General features: G+C 46.8%; 1 pseudogene; it reads left to right on the forward strand.

Moving 5' to 3' along the window:
* Positions 1–2,321: 2,321 nt before the first annotated feature.
* On the forward strand, positions 2,322–2,415 carry LOC142460430 (U6 spliceosomal RNA; annotated as a pseudogene).
* Positions 2,416–6,139: the final 3,724 nt, after the last annotated feature.

Here is a 6,139-nt window from a genome sequence, read left to right on the forward strand (position 1 = left end):
GAGAGAGGGAATTGGGGAGAAAGGCAGTGGTGTTAACACACTCAGGGACAAGGGAACAACAAGTGATCCAAATTGGTGGTGAGGAGGGTGTAGGAGGTCTGGCAGGGTGTGATCAAGGTTAATGTAACCAAGAGGAATTACTGAAACCCAAATGAAGACTGAGCATGATAGTGGGATGAGAGGAAAGTCAAAGGAAATAGAGGAAAGAGCTAGGAGGCAAAGGGCATTTATAGAGGTCTAAACAAAGGCATGTACATATGTAAATATATGTATATATGAGGATTGGGAAATAAATCTATGTGCATATATTTATAGGTTAAGTATTAAGGTAGCAGAAGGATATTGGGCCTCCACTCAAATACTCCCTCAATGCAAGAATACTTTCTTTTGTTAAATTGGCATTCTATGATGCTCACCTTCCTGACACAATCACTGAAGACAAAGCGGGTGAATAAGCTAATACGGTGAAGAAAGCTGATGGTGCCTGGCTATCAAAAGATATAGTGTCTGGGGTCTTAAAGGCTTGAAGGTAAACAAGCGGCCATCTAGCTCAGAAGCAACAAAGCCCACATGGAAGAAGCACACCAGCCTGTGCGATCACGAGGTGTCAAAGGGATCATGTATCAGGCATCATCAGAACAAAAAGTCATATCATTGTGAATGGTGGGGGCAGTGCGGAATGAAGACCCAAAGTCCATTTGTAGGCCACTGGACAGCTCCTTCCAGAAGGGTCTCAGGGAGAAGACAAGCTAGTCAGGGTGTGATGTAGCAACGATGAAACATACAAGTTTCCTCTAGTTCTTAAATGCTACCCCCCACACACACTATCATGATCCTAATTTTACCTTACAAATATGGCTAGACCAGAGGATGTACACTGGTACAGAGAGGAACAGGAAACACAGGGAATCCAGGGTGGATGATCCCTTCAGGACCAGTGGTATGAGTGGCAATACTGGGAGGGTGGGTTGGAAAGGGGGAACCGATTACAAGGATCTCTATAATAAACTTCCTCCCTGGGGGACAGACAACAGAAAAGTGGGTGAAGGGAGATGTCGGACAGGGCAATATATGACAAAATAATTTATAAATTGTCAAGGGTTCATGAGGGAGAGGGAGAGGGCAGCGGGGAAGGAGGGGGAAAATGAGGAGCTGATGCCAGGGGCTTAAGTGGGAGCAAATGTTTTGAGATTGATGAGGGCAATGAATGTACACATGTGCTTTACACAATTGATGTCTGTATGGATTGTGATAAGAGTTGTATGAGCTCCTAATAAAACGATAAAATAATCAGAAAAATAAAATAAATAGATTTTATTGTGCTTTGGTGAGGGCTTACGTAGCAAGTGAGGTTCCCATTAAACGATTTCTACACATATTGCCATTTTCTTTGACATCTCCTTGCTCTAGGCAGGCCTTCGGAACTATGCTTGTCGAAGCTGCTCTCCTTTTTCACTTTCTCACCTCCACCGGCCTACTCACCTTCCCTTCCACTTCCTACCTCTGCTCAGGCATCCCCGACAAGACCGGGCTCTGCTCTCATTCTTTCATTCTGGACCTAGGTGCTCAGCATTTCCTGCTCGCGTGTCAGCACTTTTCCAGGTGCAGGGACGTAACAGAGAGCAAGACAGGTCACTGCCCCTGGAGAGCTGACGTTCCAGTGAGGGACACTGGTCAGGGAGACCCGCAAGTGGCTACAGAAAACGAGTACAGGTTGTTCACATTATCAAGGGATGAAACAGTCTCATCTTCTACAATAAGTCACTCACTCACTGCCCTCAAACCGACTTTGACTCACGTGACCCTATGGGACAGGGTAGAACTGCCCCCATCGGTTTCTGTGATTGATTCTCTTTATGGGAGTAGAAAGCCCAGCCTTTTTCGCTCAGGGCAGCTGGTGGTTTCAAACTGCTGACCTTGCGGATCGGAGCCCAACAGGTAACTGCGTCACCACCAGGGCTCCCTGTAAAATGACAGAAGATCCCTATTTTAGCTAGGGCAGGTGGTCAGAGAAGGCTCTCTGAGAAGGTGACAATCTGCGATCTGAAATAAGAGCCATGGGAAGAGCTGGGGGACACGTGTTGCAGGAAGAAAGAACAGTAGTTGCAAAAGCCTCAGGAGGAAAGCACCGGAAGGGTCTTAGGAATTGATAACATGACTAGGGCTAGGGCAGGGAAAGAATAAGAACTATGACTGGAGATGAGGTTTAGGCCGTGCTACAGATTGTGGACTTTCATCTTGGTACAATGGGAAGTCACTGACATGTTTTAAGCAAGGGTGCATCCTGACTTGCTTGAAGTTTCCATCAAGAACCTGGTCTGGTGCTCGCTTCGGCAGCACACAGACTAAAATTGGAATGATGCATGGCCCCTGCGCAAGGATGACACACAAATTCGTGAAGCGTTCCATATTTTTCTTTAAAAATAAAACTTAAATAAAAAATAAAGAACCTGGTCTGGTTGGAGACTGCTGTGGCAGCTGAGTAAAGAACTGATTGAAAGGTAAGCAGAGAACTTGGAAGACGGCTGGACACTCTTTCCGCTGGAGAAACCAAGGAAGATGGCAGCTGGAGCTTGGATGGGACAGGGCCGATGAACACAAATGGCCAAGTCAAGAGATGTTTTGAAAACAGAACTTAGGGGCCTTTCTGATGGGTTCGATGTCAGGAGTCAAGGGACATCGACTTCCTGGCCTGAGTGAGTGGGAAGAGAACCAGGCTTCCTTGGCTGGGTCTGTGTAGATCCCATATGGTCCCCTCATTCCTTGGAGACTCTGGGGGCAACGCTTGAGAAGGCCAGAACTCAAGAAGCAAGCACCATTCAAAAACTGCTAGGTTAGAGTCTCTAAGGAGCCTTGGTGGTATAGTGGATTAAGTGTTGGGCTGCCAAGTGCAAGGTTGGTGGTTCAAGCTCACCAGCCACTCTGTGGGAGAAAGGTGAGAGACTCTCTGTTCTTGTCAAGAGCTACAGCCTCAGACTTCCTAAGGAGCAGGTTTACTCTGTCCTACAGGTACACTGGGACTTGAAACCAACTCAATGTTAGTGGATTTTGCGAAATTCTTTTACTCTAAACTGAAAATGCTGTGAAGAGGGGCAATCCTTTCCATTTCTTTGACTCAGTCTGTGATAGCTGGGTAGAGTTCTGTCCCCAGGGAGCTTTCAGTAAGTGCTAGTTGACTGTTCACTTTGGCACAGACCTCCCATAATTGAATTTTAGATGAAATTCTCCTTCTAAAATAGGATTCTAGTGGAGAGTAAACTTTCAATTGAAATCAATTCACCTTGATAAAGTAGAGCCATGGCAAAGATCACCCAAATCTGTGAAATTCAAAGTAATTTCTATTTGAAATGAAGCCAAATATATTATATTTGCGAAGCGAATTATGGACAATTAATTAAATATAACTTTAGGACAAGTATCAATAGATGGTAAGTAGATCAGATCAATGTGTTTCTGGCTGGCACCCTCCAAAAAAAAAATCACTGAAAAGGATTCCTAACAGTGAATCGATTTCTGGTAATATAGTCTGGGTTGAAAATAAAATATTAGCTCGCTAAGACTTAGTTTGAAGGAACGACTTTGGACTTTTCAGTTTTTGACTTGTAATTTTGAGATCCTGTTGAAAGATTAAATGAGATGGAGATGGTTCATTTGAGGCAACAATCCACTTCGGAGACAAACTCAACAGCAAAATGAGGATGCAAACCCGTCACTGCCTCTTCTCTCTGCCATTACTCCTTTTTTGTCTGGCACTCCACCCTTAGGGTCATTCTGCTTCCCAGCTAGTTTTCCAGGCTGAAAACTCAGACTCTCCATCCTGATATGCATATTGATCAAATCTTGGGAGACTGGCCCTGTCCCAAATGTTATGCCTTATAAAAGAGAGAAGAAAAGCAACAGGCTGGTTTTCTTTTGGATGCCAAGTCTTTGGGATGCTGTTTGTCAGCCTCTGATGAGTTGGAGAGTGGTGGTGGTGGTTCAGGGTTCAATCCTGCTTCTGGTCTGAGAGGAGTCCCCCTGCTGTGGCTAGTGTTAGTGAGAAGGTGTGACACACGATATACACTGGACACAAGAAGGCCTTCCCTTCGCTGCCAGGGCAGTCAGAACCTAGGACTGGCCAATTGTGCGCTGCTGCCAGCGGTTTGGTTTTACAGCGTGAGAGAGAGGGAAGGTGAGACACGCCCCCTGCCCCCCCACAGCAGCAGTAGTGGCAGCCTATCTGGTAGTGCCCAGCGGCCAGATCGCATGGCCAGCCGGTTCTGCTAAAGAAGGGATTTGTTTATTCTCTCTCTCCCCGGGGTTTCCAGACGGATTTCCCACTCTGGCTCTTCAGCTTTTGTTCATTTTGGGAGCCAGCAAGATTTCTTCCGCAGGTTCTGGTTCTAGCTGCGATAGCCCGAGTCGGTGCAGTTGCTTGCAGTCAGGAACCCGGGCTCCTCGGTGAGGAAACCGAAACCCCCAAATCAAAGAATGTATTCAGGGACCATCGCTAGCAACTTCTGGCTGAGAAGTCTTCTGTCTCTTCCCCTCGATTGCTTTCTGGAAATGTCTGAATTGGGGCACAGAGAACCAAAAAAGCCAGCATGGCTCTTAGATGGGCGTGAGCTTTGAAGACCAGCGGATGCATGAATACCGACCTCATTTCCATGTTGGGCGACAAACCCATCCATATTGGTTGTTGTTGGCGGCCACTGAGTTGGCTCTAACTCACGATGGGTGTACAACAGATCAAAACCCTGCCAGGCCCTGAGCCATCCCCATCATTACCAGCATGCCCAGTGCCTCGCTGCAGCTATTGCGCTAGCCTGTGTCACCAAGAGTCTCCCATGTCCTGGTTGGTCCTTTACTTCACCAAGCACCGTGGCCTCCTCAAGCAATTGATGATGTGTCCAAAGCCAGAACATAAGACAATGTTCTTGTTTGCTGTGATTCAGAGGGTCTGCATTAGCTACTTTTCAGAAGTAGCCCCCTTTCGTCCTGGTCTGTTGCCATCTGGAAGCTCTCCTGAAACCATGAGTGACGTAGCTTCTAGCATCCTAACAACACAGAAACCACCACGGTGAGGCAAGTTGATAGATGGATAGTGGTATAAATATTTCGTGTATGTGTGTGTGTGTGTGGGGGGTGTTTCTATGCTGTGTCCTGGACTGTCTTATGTTCAAATGTGATTTCACCAGCTCCTCATCACAAGATGCTAAGGCGAGCACTGTTGGGTGTGCACATGGACATCTGGCATCAGAGTGGTAGTGGGAGGTTTACATTAGATTCTCTAGACGAGGATGTTGCTGCTGCTTCATTAAGCTACAGCTGCATGACTATGAAATTTTGTCAATCAATACAGATTTCTCCATGGCCAATTTTTCCATTAAGACCATGGTGATCCCAGCACAACCTTATCCATGCGTTGTTAGTATGCGTCCTTGTGCATGGGCTTACATCTGGGTCCTGAGGTGTCTCATCTGTTGCTTCTCTTTTAAACTAGGGCATATAGAGTGTGGAAACACAGCCCGGATAAGGCACCTCCTTCCTGTTGTTCCAACTCGATGTCCGTGGGGTTCAGTGGACAGCAGGCGTCGGTCCAGGAGGTGCGCTGACTGATAGCAGTCAAGGGAAGGGAGAGAGAGTTTATCTTCTAACAGTGCTTAGAACGAGTTTGCATCCGGGTTTCATTCCATCCTGCCTGCCTCCAACTCCCCTCTAGCTGCCAGGGAAACCATACCTTCATTTCACAAATTGTCACCTCGCTGATCCAGACTCACGGTACCCATGTGTCGAGGTAGAACTGTACTTCGTACGGTTTTCAGTGGCTAATCTAAGGGGCCCTGGTGACGTAGTAGGTTATACGTGGGGCTCCTTACCAGAAGGTCGGCAGTTTGAAGCCACCAGCTGTGGGGAAAAGGTGAGACTTTTTATTCCCTTAAAGAGTTAAAGTGCCAGAAACCTACAAGGGCAAGTCTGCCCTGTCTTCTAGGTTCACCAAGAGTCAGAATTGGCTTAATGGCAGTCGTTCCTAAATCCAATGGATTTGGGATCTTTTATAAGTAGATCACCAGGCCTTTCTTTTGAGGTACCTCTTTGTGGATTCAAATCGCCAACCTCTTGGTGAGGCGGCTGAAGAGATGAACCTGTCAGCACCATC

The sequence above is a fragment of the Tenrec ecaudatus genome, chromosome 10 (assembly GCF_050624435.1).
Source record: "Tenrec ecaudatus isolate mTenEca1 chromosome 10, mTenEca1.hap1, whole genome shotgun sequence".
Classification (NCBI taxonomy): Eukaryota; Metazoa; Chordata; class Mammalia; order Afrosoricida; family Tenrecidae; genus Tenrec; species Tenrec ecaudatus.